Below are 27,333 nucleotides of genomic sequence, written 5' to 3' on the forward strand. Positions count from 1 at the left end.
TGCACAGAGGGAACCCAGCCGCGGTAGTGCTGAGGCTGACGAGCCCCCCTGCAGTCAGCAACATTGTTCCCATTTTATAAACTAATACATTATTTCCCTCAGTTAAATTGCATTCAGTATCAAGCAGTTCAGTTTTTCTGGAATTTCCCTCAGATTGTTCTTCAGTGTTTCCACGGGAACCTTTATCTTTTGCTAGATAGAAGAATATGCTAAACTCCTCTCTTTTAATTTCCTCTTTGGATTCCTGGGGGTACTGCCAAACATTAAAACATTACTTGTAGCAGCTCTCCACTTAGAATCGATAATTTCTCGTGTTTTCTTCACCCTCATCATTGGGCTTCCCTGGTGGCTCAGACGGTAAAGAATCTGCCTACAGTGTGGGAGACCTGGGTTCAGTCCCTGGGTTGGGAAGATGCCCTGGAGGAGGGCATGGCAACCCACTCCATATTCTTGCCTGGAAACTCTCCAACGACAGAGGAGCCTGGCAGGCTATGTCCATGGGGTCGCAAAGAGTCAGACACAACTGAACGACTAAGGACATATTGCAATTCCATTGTGTTCTGCTGATGTTGTACCACTTGTCCGTGTAAAAACCAACTAATTTCTACAAGGAGAGTTTTAAGTTTTTTAAAAAGTACTTTGGGCTCTTTTTGTAGACTGAAAAAGAGAACAGAAATAGCTTTTCTGTAATAAGGTGGGAGTACAGATTTACAATGTAGGAAAACAATGTAATATAAATGTAATTTTTGTTTAAAAAGCCAATGACAATAAAAATCTCCACACACTTCTCTAACCAGTTGAAAGTAGGTTTATATAAGATCATTGAAAACATGGTCTCTATATATGTAAGATGGTCCCAGGTACCTGTTTTATGAATAATGTTATCTAATATTGTTTTTTATATAATCCTAGTGCTTTGCAGTGTAAAATAAAAAAGTATCAGTTATTTAGTCTTCATTTTACCTTACACTTTTTTAAGAGGAAGGAAACATTCGCATACCTGAATTTTGTGTTTGTGTTGGGGGGTTCTCAAGACCACATCTACACTGGAGACTGACTCAGACTCAAGGGCCTTGTCATAGAGTTGTAATTATGGCTGAGGCTTACTGCCCTGATGTGGTAGAAAGATCTTAATGGGAAAAGATGTTGACGAGGTCTGGAAAAATCTGTGTGCAGGCTTCCTCGGTGCTCTCCCTCCCGTGAGGGGTCCCACACAGCACCTTTGTCCTCCAGGGAAATTCGGCGACGTGTCTGGTGCTTCTGCCCTGAGATGCTCAAGGTCTTTACTGGGGGCTGGTCGTGTAGGCCCTCCTGCCTGTCACGTACCAGAAGGGAAGGCCACGTTGTTTGCACAGATAATCCAGGCACAGTAAATTGCCCTTATCACCTCGGGAGCCGTGGGAACCCTCTCCAAACCTAGCCTCCCATCTAGGCAGGCAGGCCTTTCTAGGAATGGTAGTCTTGGGCATGCGTGTTAAACATCACTCCCCCCCCACCCTTTTTTTTTTTTTGCATTGAAATAAAGTTGGATTGTGTCTCAGTTTCAACATGTTTCTGTCTGTAGAACTATAGTAGGTGCTTGTTAGTTTACAGCAATGAGTTATTCCACATCCTGGGGAGGCTGTGACAGATTTAGTGGTTACATTAAAAGAACTTCGTAAACTTCGATCAAAGGGAAGCTATTGATAAGGATACCTGTGACTGTAACAGAAAAATCCTGTATTTGACTCTGAAAGCTACTTTGATGTTAACATACCCATCCCAGCTTTCTTTTGACTAATGTAAATACGGTATATGTAATTCCATCCTTTTATTTTACCCTATTCGTATTTTAATATTTAGAGCATGTTTCTTGCAGTAGCACAACAAAAAAAAATCTAACCTGACAATCTTCTGCTTTTTATTTGTAATATTGAGGCTATACATATTTAATGTAATAAAGTCTTTCTCTCTGCCCCATTTGTGTTTATCTGTTCATTCCTTTTGCATGCATTAAAAAAAATACTTATTTTGTATTTCGGCTGTGCTGGGTCTTTGTTGAAGCATTTGGGATCTTTAGTTGTGGCACATGGAATCTAGTTCTGCCCTCCTCTCTCTACCCTGACCCACTACTAGCCATTCGCCTGTCTTTCTCCCTCTTTTCAGGTTTCCCTATTCCCTCAGACACAACAATACTGAAATTAGGCCCGTTAATAACCCTACAGTGGTCTCTTAAGTGCTCAAGCGAAAGGAAGAGTCTTAACATCTCTCACTTTAAATCAAAAGCTAGAAGAGATTAGGCTTAGTGAGGAAGACACGGAAGGCTGAGATGGGCTGAAAGCTAGGCCTCTTGCGCCAAACAGTTAGCCACGTTATGAATGCAGAGGAAAAGTTCTTTCAGGAAATTAAAAGTGCTACTCCGGTGAAGGCACAGATGATAAAAACGCAACACAGCCTTACTGTTGTTATGGAGAAAGTTTGGTGTCCTGGATAGAAGGGCAGTTCAGCCACAGAATTCCCTAAAGTTAAAGCCTAATCCAGAGCAAGGCCCTAACTCTTCCACTCTACAAAGGCTGGGAAAAGCTACAGAAAAACACCTTGAGGCTGCAGAGGTTGGTTCATGAGGTTTGAGGAAAGGGGCTATCTTGATAACTTTAAAAGTGCAACATGAAGCGGCCAGTGCTGATGTAGAAGCTATAGATCTTCCAAAAGATCTAAGGAGAGATAATTATAATGAAGTTGGCTACAGTAAACCGCAGATTTTCAGTGTAGACAAAACAGCCTTCTATTGGAAGAAGACACCATCAAGGACTTTCATAGCTAGAGAGGAGAAGTCAGTACCTGGCTTCAAACCTTTGAAAGACAGACTGACTCTGTTGTTTATGGTAGTGCAACAGATGGCTTTCACTTGAAGCCAGTGCTCATTTACGATTAAAAAAAAATCCTAGATCCCTTTAGAATTATGCTAAATCTACTCTGCCTACGCTGTATAAATGCAGCAATATTTATGGATGATAGCGCATCAGTTTACAATATGGTTTACTGAATATTTTAAGCCCACTGTTAATATCTAGTGTTCAGAGAAAGAAAGAGTTCTTTGAAAATACTACTGTTCATTGACAGTTCAATGAACAGGTCACCCAGGAGCTCTGATGGAGATGTATAAGGAGATTAATGTTCTCGTGCTGGTGAACACAGCTATTCTGCAGCCCACGGATCAATGAGTAATTCTCTCTTTCAAGGCTTATTATTTGAGAAAATAAGTTTCATAACGCTATACCTGCCATGGGTAGTGAGTCTTCTGATGGATCTGGGCAGAGTCACTTGACCTTCTGGAAAGGACTTACCGTTGTAGATGCCATGACGACTTAACAGGAGTTGGGAAGAAGTTGATTCCAGCCCTCGTGGATGACTTTGAGGGCCATAGGACCTCAGCAGAGGAAGTAACTGCAGATGTGGCGGACACAGCAGGAGAACCAGAATTGGAAGTGGAGCCTGAAGATGTGACTGAGATGCTGCAGTCTCGCGATAAGACTCAAGCAGATAAGTTGCTTCTGATGGATGAGCAAAGAGAGTGGTTTCTTGAGAGTGAATCTACTCCTGGCGAAGATGCTGTGAAGACTGTTGGAATGACAACAGAAGATTTAGACTATTCCATGAATTTAGCTGACAAAGCAGCAGCAGAATTTGAGAGGATTGACTCCAATTTTGAAAGAAGTTCTACTGTGGGTAAAATGCTGTCAGACAGTGTTGCATGCTGCAGAGAAATTGTTGGTTGAAGCAAGAGTCAGTTGACTTTACAAACTTCATTATTATCTTTAAAAAATCTCCATAATCATCCCAACCTTCGGCAACCACCACCCTGATCAGATACCAGCCACTGAACGTCAAGACAAGACCCTCCACCAGCAAAAAGATTATGACTTGCTTAAAGCAGAGATGATGGTTAGCACCTTTTAGCAGTAAAGCACTTTTAAATTAAGATATGTACATTGTTTTCTTTTTAGACAGAATGCCGTTGGACACTTAACAGAGTACAGTATAAATGTAACTTTTATGTGCACTGGGAAGCAGAGTTTGTGTCACTTGCTTTACTTCGGTGGTCTGGAATTGAATGTGCGCTCCCTTCAATGTATGTCTGTAAGCCTTGTTGTTGTATTGATTCCTTTAAGATTTCTAGTATGCGTCTTTCACTTACACAGCCCACCCTGAATTAGGTATTATGTAGTTGTGTGTATCATAAAACTGTGCTTTCACTTCCTTCCACTCTCTCTGCTGTACTTTGTGCTTTTGTCATACATTTGACTTTCACATGTTATAAACTCCTTAAGATACTGCTCTTTTTTGAGTAAACATATCTTTTAAAGAGAATTAAATGATAAAAAGATTTTAAAATATACTTACCTATGTATTTACCAATATTGTATTGTATTGTGTTGTTAGTCGCTCAGTCTGACTCTTTGTGACCCCACGAGCTGTAGCCCTCCAGGCTCCTCTGCCCATGGAATTCTCCAGGCAAGAATACTGGAGTGGGTTACCATTGCTTTCTCAAGAGCCCGACCAAGGGATCAAACCCATGTCTCCTGCATTACAGGCAGATTACTTACCATCTGAGTTATTTACCAATGCTAGTCTCTTCATTCCTTGGTGTCGACCCACATATCATTTTCTTTCTGCCTGAAGAAGTCCTTTAACATTTCTTGCAGGGCAGGTCTGCAAGGTGATAGATTCTTTCAGCATTTTTATTTCCAAAGTGCTTCTGTTTTCCTTTGAAACGCATGTTTGCCAAGTTCAGAAATCTAGGTGACTTTTCATCCCAGTACTTTAAAGATGTGATGATTCACTCTTCTTGTTTATGTTGTTTCTGACACAGGATGGCATAGGCTGGTGTCATCCTTGTTTTTGTTCTATGCTTTATTTTTTTGGGCTCCAAGATCACTGCAGATGGTGACTGCAGCCATGAAATTAAAAGATGCTTACTCTTTGGAAGGAAAGTTATGACCAACCTAGATAGCGTATTATAAAGCAGAGACATTACTTTGCCAACAAAGGTCCGTCTAGTCAAGGCCATGGTTTTTCCTGTGGTCATGTATGGATGTGAGAGTTGGACTGTGAAGAAAGCTGAGTGCCAAAGAATTGATGCTTTTGAACTGTGGTGTTGCAGAAGACTCTTGAGAGTCCCTTGGACTGCAAGGTGATCCAACCAGTCCATTCTAAAGGAAATCAGTCTTGTGTGTTCATTGGAAGGACTGATGCTGAAGCTGAAACTCTAATACTTTGGCCACCTCATGCGAAGAGTCGACTCATTGGAAAAGACTCTGATGCTGGGAGGGATTGGGGGCAGGAGAAGAAGGGGAAACAGAGGATGAGATGGTTGGATGGCATCACTGACTCAATGCACATGAGTTTGGGTGACCTCCGGGAGTTGGTGATGGACAGGGAGGCCTGGCTGCTATTCATGGGGTCGCAAAGAGTTGGACAGGACTGAGCGACTGATCTGATCTGATCACTGATTTTGGACAATTTGATAATGTTATTCCTTAGTGTAATTTTCTTTGTGTTTCTTAGGGTTTGTCGCAGTTTTGGGGATCTGTGAATCTATAGTTATCATTATGGTTAGAAAGTCTTTGGCAGTTATTTCTTGTTGTCACAAGTGACATGATTTCTTTCTTTTCTTTTTTTTATTAAGTGACTTAGGGACTTACCTGGTAGTTCAGTGGTTAAGACTTCACTTTCTGATGTAGAGATTGTGAGTTTGATCCCTAGTTGGGGAGCTAAACTCCCCATATGCCTAGGGGGCAAAAAACCAAACCATGAAGCAGAAACAATGTAACAAATTCAGTAAAAGACTATAAAGATAGTCACATTAAAAAAATCTTTAAAAAGTGGCTTAGTAGTGTTCTGTTGCAGGTATATACACCACATCTTCTTTATTCATGCATCCACTTACGGGCACTTAGGTTGATTCTGTATCTTTCTACTGTAAATAATGCAATAAACATATGGATGCATATATCTCTTTGAATTCATGTTTTTATATTGCTAAGTGGAACAGCTGGATCATACATTGTTTTAGTCTTAATTTTTTGCGGAATGTCCGTACTGTTTTTCATAGTGACTGCACCAGTTTACATTCCTGCCAGCGGTGTAGGGAGGGTTCTCTTTTTGTCACATTGTTGACAACACTTGTTTTTTCTTGCCTTTTTGATAACAGCCATTTTAGCGAGGTGATAGCTCACTACAGTTTGGATTTGCATTTGCCAAATGATTAGTGACATTGTGCATCTGTTCATGTGCCTGTAGGCCACCTGTGTGTCTCTCTGGGAAGGTGTTTATTCAGCTTCTCTGCCTGTTCTGTGATTGAATCGTTCTTGTTACTGTTGTTGCATCACTAATCTTGTTACTGTTGTTGAGTCACTAATCTTGTTACTGTTGTTGAGTTCACTAATCTTTTCCTCTGCAGTTTCTAATATGCTGTTATAATATCCAGTGTAATTTCATCCTAGGTATTTTTATTTTATGACGTTTGACTGGGACCTTTTTATACCTTCCATGTCTCCACTTAGCTTTTTGAACATATTCAATATGCTTATAAGAGCTGTTTTAATGTCCTTGTCTGGTAATGTTAACATCTCTGTCCGTTTGGGGTCAGTTTTCAAGATTGTTATCGGCATAGATCATGTTTCCCTGCTTCTTTGTGTGCCTGGTGGTCTCCGTTGGGATGTCAGGCATTGTTGAGTTTTACCTTGATGAGTGATGGATTTTCGCTGTAGGAAATGAGCAGTTAGGGTGATGAGTGGCTCCCTGGCTTCATGACACCAGGTTCTGACTGTCTTTACATTGTGTACACACAATGTGTTGGTCTTTTCCTTGGTTCAGTTTCTCTCATAATCAAAACATGGTGAGCAGGAGCTCTTAGGTTCATATCCTCATTATAACTTTTTTTTTTTTTTTTAATAAAAAATGAAAAAAAAAAAAAAGCTTTTCTTTTTTAATTCAGGGAAATCCTTTCCATATGCTTTTCTCTACTGTAGCAGGTTTCTCCTAACAACTCATTAGCTAGAATTAGAATTAGTTCCCATCAATTGCTTTAAACCAGTAACTAATACAAGTGTTGGGACAACCACCATTTGGTTAGACTGTGATTCTCTTCTGGGGCAGGGGATGGTACCTACCTCTCTAAAGGTCATTGCTGCTTGGAAGAGGCCATCTCTGAACAAAACTGAGAGCCTTCAAAGGAAGAAGGTGGAATGGGTGTTTGTAAAAGTAGGAAATACTTTAGATGGTTTTAGAGTACGGGTTAAGCGTCAATAGATTGACACAGGAAATCTCAACAAAGGGTCGTCTATTTGTTATTGGCAGATTTTTCAATAATAACTATTTTTACAGGTGGTTGATGTTCAGCATTTTATGTGCCTGTTGGCCGTCTGTATGTCTTCTTTGGAAAAGTGTTTGTTCTAGTCTTCTGCCCATTTTTTAAATTGAAGTCTTTATTTTTGATATTTTGTATGAGCTTTTTATAAGTTTTGGATTTTGACCCCTTATCTGTCATACTGTTTGCAAATGTTCTCCCATTTAGTAGATTATCTTTTCATTTTGTTGATAGTTTCCTTTACTGTGTAAAAGTTATAATTAGGTCCCATTTATTTATTTTTTGCTTTTATTTCTTTTGCCTCAGGAGACAGATCCAGAAGAAATATTGCTGTAATTGATGTCAAAGAGTGTTTTGCTTGTCTTCTCTTCTAGAAGTTTTATTGCTTCAGATCTTGCATTTAAGTCTCTAATTCACTTTGAGTTTATTTTTGCATATGGTATGAGGAAGTTGTTCTAATAGCCTTCTTTTACATGTCCAGTTTTCCCAGTACCACTTACTGAAGAGACTGTCTTTTCTCCATTGTGTATTCTTGCTTCCTCTTCTTAGATTAATAGACCATAACTATGTGGGCTGTCTATTTTCTTCCATTGATCAGTCTGTTTTTGTGCCAGGACCGTTTTGATTATTGTAGATTTGTAGTATAGTCGAGTGTGGAGTGTCATAGGCAAAGGATCATCTTAAATTTGGGGATATGTGGACTATGAAAGAATGTCACACATGAGCATGACTAGGTAATAAGTATGGTGGGGAGTAGTGAGAAATGGAAAATGTTCTTAACTTCACATTCCACGTGAGGAATTTAATTAATGAAGTTTCTTAATAAGAAGAGCCGCTTTAACAGGTCTGAACCTTTCAGCTGTCTGTAGTTAAGTTTGAAGACGTTTATTTGAACACAGATATACTTAGGATTGCTGCAGTGATTAAAGGCCAGCAAGTGTGAGTTTCTGAATTTAGGTATTATATATGAAATATGAAGATAGAATTGTCGTAGAGATGGAATGAGTTGTGTTTTGAATTAGTGGAGGAGTTGCAAAATACCTCCATGGTTTCAAGTATGAGTATATGGGAAAATTAGGAGTTTGACTGTAATGAGCCTTAAATCCCATGAAACGTCTTTGGAACTGTGTCAGGGTTGGAATCTTAGACTGTGTTCCTAGCTAGCTGTGAGAGCAAATCAAGCTGCCAATGGAGAATGTTCAGCAAGAGGATAGAAGGACGATTGACCCTTTTGGCCGTGTTCCGAGGAGGAAGAGATGGCTGTCATGTAGAGTACCTACCAGTTGTGGGAAGGGTGCTAAGAATGACTGAATAGATTTCAGGGGATATGGCCATTGATTTCACATGTGTTTTCTTTTTTTTTTTTGGGTATGATAAAGTTTCCTAAAAGTATAGCATGTTTTTCTAAATAAACCATACTTGCTGTATTGAATGGGGGAGGATCAGAAATCTTGACTTCTTCTTCTGTGTCTGACATTGTTAGCTAATGTCAAGTGACACCCTCACCAAGCAGTTCTACCTGTCTGCAAGGAAATGGCAACCCACTCCAGTGTTCTTGCCTGGAGAATCCCAGGGACGGGGGAGCCTGGTGGGCTGCCGTCTATGGGGTCACACAGAGTTGGACACGACTGAAGTGACCTAGCAGCACCTAGTTTTTTCATTTTGCACAATAAGAAGTTAACATGCTGTCTTCATTCTAAAGTGCAAGGCTGTGAGGAGGACTCAGGATCAGTTATGGTTTCTTGCCTCAGGATGCTGTACCAAGTGCAGAATCTGTTATAGCAGGACAGTGGAAAGTTTGACGACAGAACGCTTTAGGTACACCTAAGTATAAAAATCAGTGGGTTTGTTTTCATTCGCTCTGCCAACTTGATTCTTACCATTTATTTAGAATTTAAGTTGGGTGGAAGCTAACAGGAAACTAGGAATTTCTGTTACAGAGCTATTAAGAGTTTGATGTTCCTATTCGGTTACACATAGTTAAATTTGGAAGGCCCATTTAGTGAAAATGTTCTTGGCCTTAGTGTTTCTCTTAGTAAAAATCATATTTTGTTTTTAATCATTCTTTTTAGTTTTAATTAAGTTTGATATAATTACCTTTACACTGAGGTAAGTGGTAGTATTCCTGGATGTTATAAATAAAGAGTCCCTTTGTAAAACCTGGGGGTGGGTGGAGAATATCATGAATTACAGTGTGCATAGAATATTTGAAGGCTACACAGGAAACGGGCAAAATTCTTTCCCTAGAGGGAATTTATCCCACGTGACTCTACACAAAGTGACTTCCTTGTGTACCTTTTAGAATGTTTTGAATTTTGAATAATGAAGTTTTTTTTCCTAATAAAAAACAGTTCCTAATATATAATTAGAATTAATATAGAGTTAATATAATTAATATACAATTGGGATAATTTCTAATATATCCCTGAAAAATGTATTTCAAAAGTTCATTTCTATAGTTTTGCCCTAGCGATGTTTTTTTATATATTGTGTGATATAAGCATCCAACTTCATTTTCTCACATAAGGAGAGCCGGTTGCTACTACCTCATTTATTGAAACCTCTTTGTTTCCCCCCTCATTTGAAAGATTACTTCTGTCAGCTAGCAAATGTTCAGTAAATGTATGGCTTGTTTCTAAGCTCTGTATTTTAGTTTATATTCTTTATCCCAGTGACACTACCACCATACTGTTACGGTCACAGAAGCTTGGTAGTAAGTCTTGGTAGCTGGTCAGCCATGTCTTACTTTCATCTCTACCTGTAGCAGAGAAACTTGTAGTAGAACAGTCCTACCACTGTGAATAACTAGAAAATCTGTTTTCAAAGAAAGATTTAAAGGCATTAGAGAAGTGAGGTGAGGACTGGAGGGAGTGAGAGAGAGCCCAGAGGGGAGGATCATGTCAAGAGAGTTTCTGGCCATCTGTAGAGCTGGGAAGACAAAAAGTTAGGGTTTAGGGGCCATTAACATAATAGACTTTCACTTGGGACCCTTGAAGTCTACATTCGAGGTCAGCATATTATGTATATGTCCTCATGGTCAGATCCAGCCCACCATCTGTGTACATGGTCCAGAAGCCCAGATAGGTTTTATTTTAAAATGTTAAAAAAAAAAATAAAAAGAGTGTATTTCATCACACATGAAAATGATATGAAATTCAAATTACAGTATCCATAAATAAGGTTTATTGGAACACAGACTTGTTTATTGTGCACATGATCTGTGACTCCTATTGCTCTACAGTGATGGTCAAGCCTTGGCCGGAGCGACCACTTACGCCCTGCATTATTGTGGGCAGGCTGCACATCACAGAGACCCAGTCGTAACTCATCAGATTTGGATTGCCACATGTGTTCTCTTGGGATCTTCTCTCTTTTACTACTGCATGCCTTTCATGTTAAAGAAGAGAAAACGAGAAGAATGGACCTCAGTAATAGTGCTTTTGAGGCATTAGTGGAGTGGATTCAGTTGATACCAAATTGGATGGCAAAGCATTGTATTTATTATTATGCTGAGACACTATAGCTGTGCTGAAAAAAATACAGTGTATGTCAATATTAACCTGATTGAGCACGTACCATGCTAATCCCAACTCATAGGAAAGCAGTGAGTTTCATTTGCTCTTAGGGATGTCACCATCTCAATGCTAGGAGTTTTTGTTGGAAATCAAAGCTGAATGGACTGAATTGCCTTACAGTGTAGCAGTTTGATGACTGAGCAGTGGTAATGTTTTATTGCAATTTTTAAAATTTGGGGGTTGTGATTAAATTTTTCTGAAGAAGATTGCCCTCCAAATACTTAATGGATGTGGAAGTTAACTTCTGTTGCAGACTTGGTAATACTTGATAGTGAACTCAGCCTAAGGTTACAAGGCAGAGCACTGCTTCCATGTGAGACCTACGCCGTGATCAGTTGATTTGTACAGCAGCCAGTGTGTGAATCACAGGTAATGTCAAGCTGCTCTATACACTTTTCATGCCATCAAAATTTAAAGTGAAAACCAGAATCTCCATTCACACACAAAAGTTTGATACAGAAATATTTTCCAAGCTCAAACTATAGTTCCAATAGCAGTTTTTGGGTCTTGAGGCAAATACAAAGGAAATGTCCATATTTCAGAATCCATTTACTTACGTAATTGAGAAGCTCAACCTGTGCTTTAATTGAAATATAATTACATGCTAAAAGCAAACATCAAGACTAATAAAAAATTTTAAGTACCTTGCAAAGATGAATATGCCCAAAGGAAATTATATGCTTATGGATTGGTATCAGTATGTGGCTGTAATTCTGTGTGGAAGATTTTTTCAAGATGGATATATAAATTTCATTGTGTATCAGAATGAACAGATGAATATTTACAGTCCATTTAGTTCCAGCTTTGGAAAGTGAAAGTGAAAGTGAAGTCGCTCAGTCGTGTCCGACTCTTTGTGACCCCGTGGACTGTAGCCCACCAGGCTTCTCCGTCCATGGGATTCTCCAGGCAAGAATACTGGAGTGGGTTGCCATTTCCTTCTCCAGGGGATCTTCCCGACCCAGGGATCGAACCCAGATCTCCCACATTAGAGGCAGATGCTTTAACCTCTGAGCCACCAGGGATATTAAATGAAGTGTTATCCTCTCTTCAGATCCATTCTTCTCATTATTAGGCTTACATTACCCCCTCAATTATATTCAATTATGATCATATTTTGAATAATTACTAGTTGTTTAAAATTTGTAGAAATTTATTTTCTCTCTTCGTAGAGAAATACTTGTCTAATATTCTTAATTTTGCCTTTGTCCTACAAAGCATAAAATATTTATTGTTTGGCCCTTTTGAGAAAGGTTTGCTGATTCCTCAGAATAAGAAAAAAACTGGGTGGCATGGAAGGTGTGGGATGGGCTTGGGAGTGGGAGGGAGGTTCAAGAGGGAGGGGACATGTGGCTCAGTTGTAAAGAATGTTCCTGCCAGTGCAAAAGATGCAGGTTCGATCCCTGGGTCAGGAAGATCCCCTGGAGAAGGAAATGGCAACTCACTCCAGTATTCTTGCCTGGGAAATCCCATGGACAGAGGAGCCTGGTGGGCTGCAGTCCATGAGGTCGAAGAGAGTTGGACACGACTTAGCGACTAAACAACAACAATCCAAATGTCCAGTAAGTTTTTGAAAAGATGCACAATCCCGTTAGCAATCATGAAATGCAAATTGAAGCTGCACTAAGATAGTATTCCATACCTATTAGATCAGCAGAAATTAAGTCTGAATGTAGCAAGTGTTGGAGAAGGCAATGGCATCCCACTCCAGTACTCTCGCATGGAAATCCCATGGATGGAGGAGCCTGGTGGGCTGCAGTCCATGGGGTCGCTAGGAGTCGGACCCGACTGAGCGACTTCCCTTTCACTTTTCACTTTCAGGCACTGGAGAAGGAAATGGCAACCCACTCCAGTGTTCTTGCCTGGAGAATCCCAGGGATGGGGGAGCCTGGTGGGCTGCCGTCTGTGGGGTCACACAGAGTCGGACACGACTGAAGCGACTTAGCAGCAGCGAGTGTTGGTCTGGTTTGGCCCGTACTCTCAAACTCTGCTAGTGAGAGTGAAAATTGGAGCAGTCATTTGGGAAAACATTGTAATCATCTGGTAAAGTTGAAGAGACCCCTATTTTATGACCCAACAGTTTCGTTGCTGTTTGTATACCATTATGATACAGCGTTCCCAAAATTTTGCTCTCAGGATACCTTTATGCTCTCGTTTTGAAACACCAGTGTGTACAGTAACAGAAGAGAGCTGAATTCTCCTATGGGCTTCTGTGTTCAGCGTGTTAAAATACGCTGGTTTGGTTGAAGAACACAAGGAAAATCCAGCCTCAGAGCACCTCGGAGTACTTCCAGGGCTTTCTGGTTTCAGCAGTCAGCATGCTGTGCCTGGGGGTGATTTTCTCTGTATCCTTGCTGCGTGGGGTTTGTTGAGCTTCTGAAAATTCTAAGTTTTTTTTCCCACCAATTATGTGAAAAGTTTGGCCTCTTTGTATTCTGTTTTGGTCCCATTTTCTCTCTCCTCTTCAGCTCTCAATACATGTGTATCAATACATTTGATCGTGTTGAGTATTGACGTAGGTTACTGAGGCCGTGTTAATTTTTCAGTAATTTTACAGTTTCTTCCTCCAAAGGGACGAACACTTTGTTTTCAAGGTCAGTGACTATTTCTTCTGTCATTTCCATTCTCTTTGTTAAGCACACCCACTGAAATTTTTATCTAAATTCCTATGTGTAGGAATCTCTGTGGGGTTTCACCGTGTAACTTTCATATCTTCTGTTGTTCTCCTGCTGATTATGACCAGCTTTTTCCTGTATGTTGTTGAACATATTTCCAGTAGCTGCTCTAAACTCTTCTGTTTATCTTGTCATTTTCTATTGGATACATACTTTTTTTCTTTGCGGGTCCCATTTTCCTCTTTTTTTTTGTCCATATCATTTTTGTTTTTTTCTTTTTTGGGAGACTTTGATTATTGCTGGCCTTAACAGTCCAAACTCCATCATCTCAGCAGCCAGCGCATCAGCAGTCTCCCTTAGTCCCTTCAGCTCACAGCTCAGCTGTGACTCTCCCTGAACTGCGCAGAGTCTCTCTGTGAACGCGATCTCCGTGGTTTTGAGAGTCTGGGGGGCTCGCTTTGCTGTGGCTTCCACCCTGCAAGCCTTCCTCTCAAGTTCCATCCTTTCCGTCATTGTTGATCTCTTCCTGTCTTCTCACTCCAGTAAGACTGATGTTGTCAGTTTGAGATCTGGTACCACTCTGCCCCTTCCGTGCACACTAGGAAATGGCCTTAGCTGAAACCCCTTTAAATATGGATCTTAGCCTGTGATGTTCTTTCTTGTCAGGAGTCTAATGTCCTGCCATTACAGGCTTGGTTGTTCACAAGTGACTTCAAGTATATAGGTTTTATATGTTACTGAGATTTTACAAATTTTCCTTCCAAGAAAGTTATTCTGATACTGGCCTGTTTGCCCTTACCCAATAAATAAATTGCTTTTTTTTTTTCCCCCTGAGTGAGTCATTCTTTGATTAAAGTATATTTTATATACAATATAACTTACTCCTTCCAAGCATACCGTTGAACATATTTCAAGAAAAAAGTACAGTGTATGTAACCACCATCATAGTCAAGGTACAGACTATTTCCTTTACCCTACAGAGCTCACTCATAGCCCTTTCACGCCAGTCCCCTCCCACTTCCCCAGCTCCTGGGCACTCATAATTAGATCTGTTTCTCTTCCTGAAGTTTTTTTTTTTTTTTTTTTAACTTTTTCTGCCTTCTCCAGACTGATTTGTAAATGGAATCATCCAGAAATCTTTTCTGTCTTTTGTACTTAGCATAGCTGTTTGGGGATTCATCCGTTCACCAGCTGAGAGATTTCTTCCTGTTTGGTGCTCTTATATTTATGCAGTGGCTGTGAACACACATGTAACACGATGTTCTGTGTTATTACCACCACTGGGCATTGTTGGTATTTCTAAGTTTCAGCCATTTTGGTTGGTTGGTGTATAGTGATACTTCATTGTGGGCTTGAGGATTTTGCATTTCTGGATATTAAGAAGAGGTGGCAAGAATACACAGAAGAACTGTACAAAAAAGATCTTCACGACCCAGATAATCACGATGGTGTGATTACTCACCTACAGCCAGACATCCTGGAATGTGAAGTCAAGTGGGCCTTAGGAAGCATCACTATGAACAAAGCTAGTGGAGGTGATGAAATTCCAGTTGAGCTATTTCAAATCCTGAAAGATGATGCTGTGAAAGTGCTGCACTCAATATGCCAGCAAATTTGGAAAATTCAGCAGTGGCCACAGGACTGGAAAAGGTCAGTTTTTATTCCAATCCCAAAGAAAGGCAATGCCAAAGAGTGCTGTAACTACCACACAGTTGCACTCATCTCACATGCTGGTAAAGTAATGCTTAAAATTCTCCAAGCCAGGATTAATTAAAAGACGCTTACTCCTTGGAAGAAAAGTGATGACCAACCTAGACAGCATATTAAAAAGCAGAGACATTACTTTGCCAACAAAGGTCCTTCTAGTCAAGGCTATGGTTTTTCTAGTAGTCATGTATGGATGTGAGAGTTGTACTATAAAGGAAGCTGAGCGCTGAAGAATTGATGCTTTTGAACTGTGGTGTTGGAGAAGACTCTTGAGAGTCCTTTGAACTGCAAGGAAATCTAGCCAGTTCATGCTAAAGGAGATCAGTCCTGGGTGTTCATTGGAAGGACTGATGCTGAGGCTGAAACTCCAATACTTTGGCCACCTGAAGCGAAGAACCGACTCATTGGAAAAGACCCTGATGTTGGGAAAGATTGAGGGCAGGAGGAGAAAGGGACAACAGAGGATGAGGTGGTTGGATGGCATCATCAACTCGATGGACGTGGGTTTGGGTAAACTCCGGGAGTTGGCGATAGACAGGGAGGCCTTGCATGCTGTGGTTCATGGGGTCACAAAGAGTCGAACACGACTGAGCGACTGAACTGAAGTAAAGGAAATAGAACACATCTTCAGTCAGGTGTCTGTTCAGATCTTTTGCTCCAGACTCCCCCATTTTCCAGTTGATTTGTCTTCTTACTTTTGAGCTATAAGAGTTCTTTATATTGTTGCCGTAGAAGACATTCATTAGAAGTGTATTTTGCAGATATTTTTGTTGAATCTGTGACTTGTTTTCCTTTTTAAGTATTTTTTGAAAGAGCTGAGTGTCTAATTTTGATGGTTTGTTATTTGTCATTTTGTCTTATGATTATGCTCATTATGCCTTATATTAGAAATAGTCCAAGTTTTCCTGCATATTCCAAGGTGGTGGTTATTGTTTAGTCCCTGAGATATGTCTTGACTCTTGCAACCCCATGGAATGTACCCTGCCAGGCTCCTCTGTCCGTGGGATTTTTCAGGCAAGAACATTGGAGTGGGTTGCCATTTTCTTCTCCAATTCTAAAGTAACTTTAAGGTTATTTATTCATTTTATAGTTAAATTGCATGTGTGATAGTGAGAATATAAGCTAAGGTTTAAGGTTCTTTGTTTCCAACGTGGATATTTAGTTGTTCCAGCATAATTCTAGGACTATGATTGTCTTGAATTATCTTGACTCTTGGTCAGAAATAAGCCACACACACATACAAAAAGATACATATTTTTAAAAACATGAATTCATATTGATATGTTTAAATTCAGTCCATTAGCTTGTTGTAACATTTAAATTTTTTTTATTCCCCTGTCCAACCTATAATTGTAACTTTTAACTTTGATTAATAGCTCCTCTACCTAAAAAAGGTATAAGAAAAAGGTAAGTTGTTTATTTGTGTATCAGTTTAAAAGAACTCTGAAATAACTATACTCGTATTACACATTCAAAACTAGTAATCTGAAATGAGATTTAATATCTTCATTGCTTTTTGCCATCATCTTTTGAGCCTACTACTAGTATAGAAGATATTTTGAGTTATTTGCTATGATTAGGTAAGTACTATGTTAATACATAGTCAGTTGCTATAAGCATTTTAGTTGATGGCATTAATGTTTTTACTGATCACACTTCTGTGAAAGTAATTTTCTCCAGTGGCTCTTACTTGTCAGTGGAAAGTAATGGAAGTCGACGCTGTCACTACTCTGTTTGTGAGACAGGTGGAAACACTGAAATTTGTTTTCATGCTGCCTTCGGATCACTGCTTGCAACTCCCCCAAGCTGAGCTCTGTTACCACTGCCTACAGCATAGATGAGTCTTGCCTGTTTCTGTGCTGATACAATGGCGCTTCCAGGCGGCGCTAGTGGTAAAGAACCCTGCTACCAGTGCTGGAGACGTAAGAGAGGAGGATTCGATCCCTGGGTCGGAAAGGTCCCCTGGAGGAGGGCATGTCAGCCCACTCCAGTATTCTTGCCTGAAGAATCCCATCGACAGAGCAGCCTGGAGGGCTCAGTCCCTGGGGCTGCACAGAGTCGGACACGACTGAAGCAGCGTAGCCTTGTTGTTGCTGTTCAGGTGCTCAGTCATGTCCCTCTTTGCGACCCCATGGGCTGCACCATGCCTGGTGTCTTTTTTTTACACGCTATTATACTTGTGAGATTCACTCGAATTATTGTTTGTAATATTATTCATTTATTGTCATTGTTGTATAGTATTCTGTTGTGAAAAAAAAAAAATAATTTATCTCCATTTTTCTTATTGGGCATTTGTGGGGCTTTCCAGTCTGGGATTGTTATGACTTGTGTTTTGTGAACATTCCAGGCCCCAAGGATTAACATTTAATGGCATTCTAATTTAAATTTTCTTCTTTTCTTCTTTTTTTCTTATGAGTGAGAGTCATCATGTAAACGAGACAAAGTATATTTATTATGTTCTGGGGTTAGGTTAGTGGAATTTGCGTTACTTACCCATATCTAACTATTTGTGAATTCCTCAAGTTCAGTTCCTCTTCATGGCATTGTGAGCGTGGGCAAGGAATTTGACTACTGCTCTTCATTTATAAAAATCAAAAGTCATGGTACCTACCTAAAATGGTGGTTGTTAAATAAGGTAATATTTGTTAAATGCTTGGCATAGTTGTTCACTTCATCCTGTATGTTATGTGTTTTATTGGCCAATTTTCTGTCTTCTCTAAATTATTGGTGTGTATAAAGTGTCATTGTTTGTTTTGAAGTTGCTTTCATTTTTATAATCTTTTATATTCAGGATACTAGAAATTTGTAATTAAAATTCAGGGTTGTTTTTTGTGTGTCATTTTATTTTCTCTAAGATGTGTATGTGTTTACCATATAAAAGTTTAAAAGTTTTATGGAGTCAGATTTATTCATGTTTTTATTTTTGGTTAAAGCTGTTAGGGAACTATAGATTAAAGATTATAGATGTTAGAGGACTCTTGGTTTAAGGCTTCTGATTTGTGAGTGCTTCTGTCCACCTGAAAATTCACTGTAGTCTTGACCCAGTAGGGAGAGGGCACATTTGTGGGCTCAGGAATGCTTGCCTTAGGATAGCCTCTGAGGTTTGCTTCTATATGTTGAAGATGGAGTTTAAAACATTTACCCTGTTTACTGTGGACGGTGACTGCAGCTATGAAATTAAAAGACGCTTGCTCCTTGGGAGGAAAGCTATGACAAACCTAGACAGTGTATTAAAAAAGCAGAACATCAGTTTGCTGACAAAGGTTATTGTTCAGTCAGCACGACTTGTCTGACTCTTTGTGACACCATAAACTGCAGGCCGCCAGGCTTCCCTGTCGTTCATTTGTCTCCTGGAGTTTGCGCAAACTCATGTCCATTGAGTCAGTAATGCCATCCAACCATCTCATCCTCTGTTGCCCACTTCTCCTCCTGCCCTCTTATCTTTTCCAGCATCAGGGTCTTTTCCTGTGAGTCAACTGTTCGCATCAGGTGGCCAAAGTATTGGCGCCTTAGCATCAGTCCTTGCAGTGAATATTTGGGGTTGATTTCCTTTAGGGCTGACTGGTTTGATCTCCTTGCTTTCCATGTAGTCAAAGCTGTGTTTTTTCCAGTAGTCATGTATGGATGTGAGAGGCTGGGCCATAAAGAAGGCTGAGCATCGGAGAACTGATGCTTTCAAATGGTGCTGCTGGAAAGGACTTTTGAGAGTCCCTTGGACAGCAAGGAGATTAAACCAGTCAGTCCAAAGGAAATCAACCCTGATTATTCATAGGAAGGACTGATGCTGAAGCTGAAGCTCCAGTATTTTAGCTGCCTGATGCGAAAAGCCAACCCATTGGAAAAGGCCCTGATGCTGGAAAGATTGAGGACAGGAGAAGAAGGGGGCAACAGAGGATGAGATGATTGGATAGCAGCAGCGACTCAATGGTCATGAATCTGAGCAAACTCCTGGAGATAGTGGAGGACAGGGAAGCCTGGCATGCTGCAGTTCATGGGGTCACAAAGAGTCAGACACGACTTAGCAATTGAACAACAACAACCCTGTTTACTTCATAGCATTGAGTAAGGAAGACACTGTGTAATGTTAAGTATCATGACAAAAAATTTTTTTAAATATTTGCTTGGCAGATACTAAATCATGGAGGGCCTTGGAATACTGTTGTCTGTTGCTGTATAAAAGTGACCATAAGTTTAATGGTCTAAAACAGCACCCACTTGTAGATGAGAAGTTTGGGCCGGCTCAACAGTGCTTTTTGTGTAGGATCCCACAGGGCTCAAAATAAGAGATCTATCAGGCTGGGTGTTTGTCCAGAGGTTTAGGAGGAATCCTCTTTTAAGCTCACTTAGCTCATGGGGTCAGAGTTCAGTTCTGTGCAGTCTTAGGACCAAGGTCCCCATTTCTTTCTTGGCCATTCACCTGGGGTTCCTTTCAGCTCCTCGGGGCACTCTCTGGTCTTTCTATGTGGCTTCTTTCATCTTCAGAGACATCCTTGTGGTGCTGAAATCCTTCACTTGCTTTGAATTTCTTTGACTTCCCTTTCTACTACCAGTTGGAGAAAAATCTGTGCTTTTAAAGAATCATGTGACTAGACTGCGTGCGTGCATGCTAAGTTGCTTCAGTCGTGTCCGGCTCTGTGCTACCCTATGCACTGTAGCCCGCCAGGCTTCTCTGTCCATGGTGTTTTCCAGGCCAGAATACTGGAGTGAGTTGCCATTTCCTACTCCAAGAGATCTTCCTGACCCAGGGGTCGAACCCGCGTCTCTTGTGTCTCCTGCATTAGGAGGTGGGTTCTTTACCACTAGTGCCACCTGGGAAGCCCGTGAATGTCATTTATCATCTTCCTGAACATGGGATTAGGGTGGGTTGACTTCCTTAGATGGCTCATCCTATGTATTACGTGCTGATTCTTACTGGCTTAGTTCTGGTGTCTAGCTTTACTTATTTTTGTTTGGTCTTGAGGTTTCCCTGTTTGCCCACGCTGTGTGACATGTGGGATCTTATGTCCCTGAGCATGTGCTTCTGTGGTGGAAGGGCAGAGTCCTAACCACTGGATTGCCAGGGAAGTCCCCTGAGTTTTGCCTTTTTCAAGCTGTATTTTTTATTTCTGAGCTAAATTTGCCATATCTCAAGGATTTTGACATGTTTCTTATTTAATCACTTCAAAAATAATATATATATTCTTTTGATTTAAAGGCCATCTGCTGCTATTGAAGAAAGTTTTCAGTTTTTCTAGTGGATGAATAGATTTCAGGAGTTTATCCTTATATTGTGAATTTATAATTATTAATGTGTTAGGTTTAGGACATAAGTGCTTTAAAAAACAAGACCTAGGAAATACCTGATTTTTTGAATTGGTTGGATTTTGTTATAGCCATATATGAAGGTGAAGGTGAAAGTCGCTCAGTTGTATCTGACTCTTTGCGACCCCATGGACTGTAAAGTCCATGGGATTGTCCAGGCAAGAATACTGGAGTGGGTAGCCTTTCCCTTTTCTAGATGATGTTCCCAACCCAGGGATCGAACCCAAGTTCAAATCCACATTGCAGGTGGATTCTTTACCAGTTGAGTCACCAGGGAAGCCTTGATATTGTGAGTTAAAAAGAATTCTGTGTACATTTAAATAGATTGTATATTTACTATTTTTGGAATTTGGAGATCTATCTATGTGTAAATTGGAATTAGATTTGACCATCGTTAATTGCACTCATCTCACACGCTAGTAAAGTAATGCTCAAAATTCTCCAAGCCAGGCTTCAGCAATACGTGAACCGTGAACTTCCAGATGTTCAAGCTGATTTTAGAAAAGGCAGAGGAACCAGAGAACAAATTGCCAACATCCACTGGATCATGGAAAAAGCAAGAGAGTTCCAGAAAAACATCTATTTCTGCTTGATTGACTATGCCAAAGCCTTTGACTGTGTGGATCACAATAAACTGTGGAAAATTCTTCAAGAGATGGGAATACCAGACCACCTGACCTGGGTCTTGAGTAACCTGTATGCAGGTCAGGAAGCAACAGTTAGAACTGGACATGGAACAACAGAGTGATTACAAATAGGAAAAGGAGTACATCAAGGCTGTATATTGTCACTGTGCTTATTTAACTTATATGCAGAGTCCATCATGAGAAATGCTGGTCTGGATGAAACACAAAGCTGGAATCAAGATTGCCGGGAGAAATATCAATAACCTCAGATATGCAGATGACACCACCCTTATGGCAGAAAGTGAAGAGGAACTCAAAAGCCTCTTGATGAAAGTGAAAGAGGAGAGTGAAAAAGTTGGCTTAAAGCTCAATGTTCAGAAAACTAAGATCATGGCATCTGGTCCCATCACTTCATGGAAAATAAATGGGGAAACAGTGGAAACAAGTGTCAGACTTTATTTTTGGGGGCTCCAAAATCACTGCAGATGGTGATTGCAGCCATGAAATTAAAAAGATGCTTACTCCTTGGAAAAAAAGTTATGACCAACCTAGATAGCATATTCAAAAGCAGAGACATTACTTTGCCAACAAAGGTCGTCTAGTCAAGGCTATGGTTTTTCCTGTGGTCATGTATGGATGCGAGAGTTGGACTGTGTAGAAAGCTGAGCGCCAAAGAATTGATGCTTTTGAACTGTGGTGTTGGAGAAGACTCTTGAGAGTCCCTTGGACTGCAAGGAGATCCATCTAGTCCATTCTGAAGGAGATCAGCCCTGGGTGTTCTTTGGAAGGAATGATGCTAAAGCTGAAACTCCAGTACTTTGGCCACCTCATGCGAAGAGTTGACTCATTGGAAAAGACTCTGATGCTGGGAGGGATTGGGGGCAGGAGGAGAAGGGAATGACAGAGGATAAGATGGCTGGATGGCATCACCGACTTGATGGACGTGAGTTTGAGTGAACTCCAGGAGATCGTGATGGACAAGGAGGCCTGGCATGCTGTGATTCATGGGGTCGCAAAGGGTCGGACACTACTGCGTGACTGAACTGAACTGAATAAATTATCTTGATTTCTGAGAGCTGTGTTAAATCCAGTCTATTTATATATTTCTATTTAGCTTTACTGTTTTTTGTAAACAAATTTTTATTGTAGTATTAAAACTTTTTTTTAAAGTTGAAGTTAGCTTTATTAAAGAAATTCATTGGGCATGTGAACTTTAATGACTATTCTTCTGTTGAGATTTTCATTCTAACATTAGACTCATTTAATGTGAACTTTATCTTTGCCCTGCTCACTGCTTTTTGATTTGAACCCTATTTTTATGATCAATAATTGCTAAACCTGCTTTTGTTTTGATAGCAATTGTCTGCTGTTTGCCCCTAGCTCATTATCTTTGAATATCTTGTGTTACTGTGCCTCATTCACATTGTGTGTATATATATTTCTACACATAAATAAAAGCTTTATGTGTATTTATATCTACAATAAATGTGTGCACTCGTGTATATAAAGTATCTTTTGCACATTTTGAAAGTTGCTATTTTTGGGGTTTCCCTGGTGGCTCAGTGGTAAAGAATCCACCTGCCAATTCAGGAGACACAGGTTTGATCCCTGATCCAGAAAGATCGCACATGCCTTGGAGCAGCTATGCTGGTGCGCCACAGCTACTGAGCCTGTGTCCTAGAGCCCAGGAACCCAGCGACTGAACAGCCCGTGCCCCACCACCAGAGAAGCCACTGTGAGGAGAAGCCCCCGCCCCTCAACGAATAGCAGCATTCTTCTGTGGAAGCTCATGCTCTCCACAGCTAGAGAAAACCCCGAGTGGTGACCAAGACTCAGTACAGCCAAAAATAAATACATAAAATTACTCTTTTTAAAAGTTGCTATTTTTTTAATACGGACTTTATCCTATTTACATTTATTATCTAAATTTTACAGTAATGTCATAGGTATTAAAATTTTAGGTTCAAATAATTTTTTTGTAGACTTTGAAAGATACTGCTTTTTGTTTTTGTGTTTAATATTGCCAGTGAAAAGCAATGCCTGATTCTCTTTCCTTTGTAAATGCCTTGTTTTCTTCTTGGTGGGACTACTAAAATTTCCTCTTTTATCTTAAAAATTGTGCCAGTGTTTCTAGGTGTAAGACATCTTAATCAGAAGCTGGTCTTTGTTCAGGCAGGTGTTTTTTGTAGTGATACAGATATCAGTGGAACAGAATAAAATTGGCTCTTGTCTTTCACCTTCCTCATCTATTAAATGGAAAGTATGTTTAATCATGTTACCTCTGATGTTAGATATTATCATAAATTTTCTAGAGTACTTTGACCATAATTGTTCCATTCTCTCTTCTGGTGCTTTGTAATAGACAGACATTGGACCATTCTGATCAGTTTCACATGTCTGTTCTATATTTTTTTCTTACTTTCTGTCTTCATTTTTAATTACTGACTGCATTCTGGGAGAATCCTAGTTGACTAATAAGAAGAAAATTTGGTAAAGGTTATAAGCAGTTTCCTTCCTTAGAAGGAAAGCTGTGACCAACGTAGACAGCATATTAAAAAAGCAGAGACGTTACTTTGGCAACAAAGGTCCATCTAGTCAAAGCTATGGTTTTTCCAGTGGTCATGTATGGATGTGGAGTTGGACTATAAGGAAAGCTGAGTGCTGAAGAATTGATGCTTTTGAACTGTGGTGTTGGAGAAGACTCTTGAGAGTCCCTTGGACTGCAAGGAGATCCAACCAGTCAATCCTAAAGGAAATCAGTCCTAAATATTCATTGGAAGGACTGATGCTGAAGCTAAAACTCCAGTACTTAGACCACTTGAAGGGAAGAACTGACTGACGGGAAAAAACCCTGATGCTGGGAAAGATCGAAGGCTGGAGGAGAAGGGGACACAGGATGAGATGGTCAGATGGCATCATCGACTCAATGTAGATGAGTTTGAGCAAGCTCTGGGAATTGGTGGTGAACAGGGAGGCCTGGTGTGCTGCACTCTGTGGGGTTGCAAAGAGTCGAACACGACTGAGTAACTGAACTGAACTGAAAAACAGTTTGATGTGTGGAAAACTAGTAGGATTTTATACTTCTTAGAGCATGTAGACAATTACCGCAGTTGATATAGAATAAACACATGATAATTAATTGAACGAGCTTTGAAATACCTGAAAATTTTTGTTAGTGCTTCATAATTCATCTTTAATTTCTGAAATTTTGCTGATTGTATTTTGTTGGATAGTGCAAATTTATTTGGGAAGAGCCTTATTTTTATTTAGTGAAATTAAAGTTTTGGGAGTTCCTCAGATATTCTTACAGGGGAGAACTCTTGTAATATGAACTGTCATCGAGAGTTTTCTCTTGGATATGTTCTTGGACAAATGTCAAAAGATATTATAACACTTTTCTTTTTATCTCTCTGTCTCCTTCTCTCTTTTTTTAATGATTAAAAAAGTAGAAAAAATTATTCAGGAATTTTAAATATTGAGTAAAATAAATTGTTTAGTTGATAAGCCATTTAAGAGCTATTTACTTTACCTTCTTCTCACTAGATGTTAATTCACTTTGTAATTGTTTATAACTTGTTAGCTTATAATTTGTTTGATTTCTGACATGTAGTATATGAGGGGGCTGATGTTTAGAGACGTTCCTTTTGGAGATTCTTTGACATTTTCTACAATTTTACAGATGCATTTATTTGATTCGAAAAGATACAGTCTATATAGAAAGTATATATTTTCTTTCAATGCCAAATGTCTTTCATTAGCTGTGCTGTTACAACAGATGGGTTTGAAGCGTTCAGTTAAATGCAGCTAGTACTTTATTTCTCTTCCTTTATTCCCTGATATCTTTGTATGTATTTATAAATTAGTATGTTGGATACATTCCAGATCTTCACATAGTAGTTTAGCTAATGTCATGTAATATTTTCCATTGCAAATATGATTAAGAGAACACGTTAACGTTTCTAAAATGATACAGACAGTGGGAAAAGAATCAATTTAAATTATTTTGTTTCCTTATGCAGTTAAATACAAGTTATTATATTTTATTTGACAAAATTATTTTTAGAGCACAAGGCTTCTGTACAACTCGCCATGTACTATAAAAATAATGGAGATTCTAGATTTTAACAGTTTAGCAGACTTATTTTGTGATGTTAATGAGTTAATAAAAGATTTTCAGTGGTTGACTGAATGTATACATCCACTTTCCTCCATCAGCATTATCTTGGCGTTTGCAGCATGACTCAAGGATACTCAGATTACCCAGATACCATATGTGTCTGTAATTCTGGGTTCTGTTAATATAACTAACATGTTTAGATACCATTGGAGGGTATGACATAAAGATATATTTAGTTTGGAAAAAGCTGATTATTATACTTAATTCCTTCCGTTTTTTTAAAGTGCAGTAATATCTTTGAGTACAAAAGGACAGCTGAAATGTGTGGTTAGTCTCTGAACTTGAGGACATTAAGTATAAGTTAAATGTCACAAATACAGCTCGTGTTTGAGTTCTTTGGGCTTCCCAGGTGACTGAGTGGTAAAGAATCTTCCTGCCAATGCTGGAGATGGGGTTCAGTTCCTGGGCCAGAAGATCCCCTAGAGTAGGAAACGGCAACCCACTCTAGTTTTCTCGCCTGGAAAATTCTATTTAAAGAAGAGCCTGGTTGGCTCTCGTCCATGGGGTCTCAGAGAGCAGGACACGGCTGAGCCCCTGAGCGTGCACACGTAAGTTACTCAGAAGCTGCAGCTGGCTTGTTCCTGCCGCCAAAATGTGTAGAAGACACACCAAGAGGCAGTTAGCTTTCTTACATTCATTTAGTGTAGTGGGTTGATGGTTAAAGCAAGAGCTTGATGGCATGTGATATCTTACGTAGATTTACGTGCAAGACATTGAAATTATTTATAACTTAAAACCTATTGTATTCTCTAATTGACTAGCAGAATATAGAATCAGTATATAAGCATGTGAAGATATCCATGGTAATGTTAGCAATTTTACCGTATTACATGAGGCTCAGTTTTACCATATATTGTTTCATTTGGCTTCAGTTATTTCAGCTCTGTTATTACCAGAAATGTAGTTCATTTAGTGTACATAAATATGAACATCAGTTTGTTAGTGCCTTTCTATATCAGGCAGTATTCATGGTGCTGAGAATACAAAGATAGTACAATCTGCTTGCTCTACTCAAGGATCTTGGACCAAGGTGAAAAAAGACCAATAAGCAATTATCATGCAATAGCATAAATACTGAAACGGAAGCATATGGCAAGTAAGCGTCTCCTACATGCAGAGGGAGATTTTATACTGTGTGATGCAGGCCACCCAGCAGGCTCCTGATGCCCAAAGTGGGCTTGGGAGGATGAGGATGTTCATTGATGATTCTTAAGGAAAGCTGAGTAAGTACATTGGCTCAGTGGATAATCGTACTGACTTCTTAACACATTTCACATGCCGTAGAGTTCCTCTGCTGTTTGTTTGAGACATTTCTTTGATTTTACCACTTGCAAGAGAGTAGAGGCAGATTGCAATGGGGAAAGCAGAAAGTCAGAGGACTTTATTTTTCTTCACATCTCCAACTTTTTAAGGAAACATGAAACTGACTTCTGCAATGAAGTGTGCAGATTTGTTTGTGTGCCTTTAACAATGTAGTTGCCACTCATTAGCTTATTCTCTGTGCACTGATTTACATCATACTGATTGCTGTCTGTGCTCACGCTCAGTTGTGTCCGACTCTTGCGACCCTGTGGACTGTATCCTGCCAGGTTCCTCTGTCCATGGAATTCTTCAGGCAAGAATACTGCAGTGGGTTGCCATTTCTTTCTCAAGGGGATCTTCCCAAACCACGGGTCGAGCCTGTGACTCTTACGTCTTCTACATTGGCAGGGATTCTTCACTGCTCGTGCTACCTGAGAAACCCCATATTGATTTTTAGGCAGGGTGAAAACAGTAAGAGATTTAGTAACTAGTTTTTCTCTGTTTTATCTGCTTATTGATGGGGTTTAATCACCTGTTGAAAACAACCCTCAACTAGAAAACTGCCCTTTTAACCATATTATTAATTTTTTAAAGAATGGTAGTTGTATGTTTTTGACAGAGTCAGTAGAAAAAAAAGTGAAATGCTAACTTTCTAAACTTGATGGAAGGATTAACATATATT

At 39.7% G+C, this 27,333-nt stretch overlaps 1 protein-coding gene across 18 annotated transcripts in view; it reads left to right on the forward strand.

The window, feature by feature from the left end:
* Window positions 1–27,333, forward strand: part of KMT2C (lysine methyltransferase 2C) — a 254,936-nt gene that overhangs the window by 111,042 nt on the left and 116,561 nt on the right. The window lies entirely within an intron of this gene.

This window comes from Bos indicus x Bos taurus, chromosome 4 (assembly GCF_003369695.1).
Source record: "Bos indicus x Bos taurus breed Angus x Brahman F1 hybrid chromosome 4, Bos_hybrid_MaternalHap_v2.0, whole genome shotgun sequence".
Taxonomy (NCBI): domain Eukaryota; kingdom Metazoa; phylum Chordata; class Mammalia; order Artiodactyla; family Bovidae; genus Bos; species Bos indicus x Bos taurus.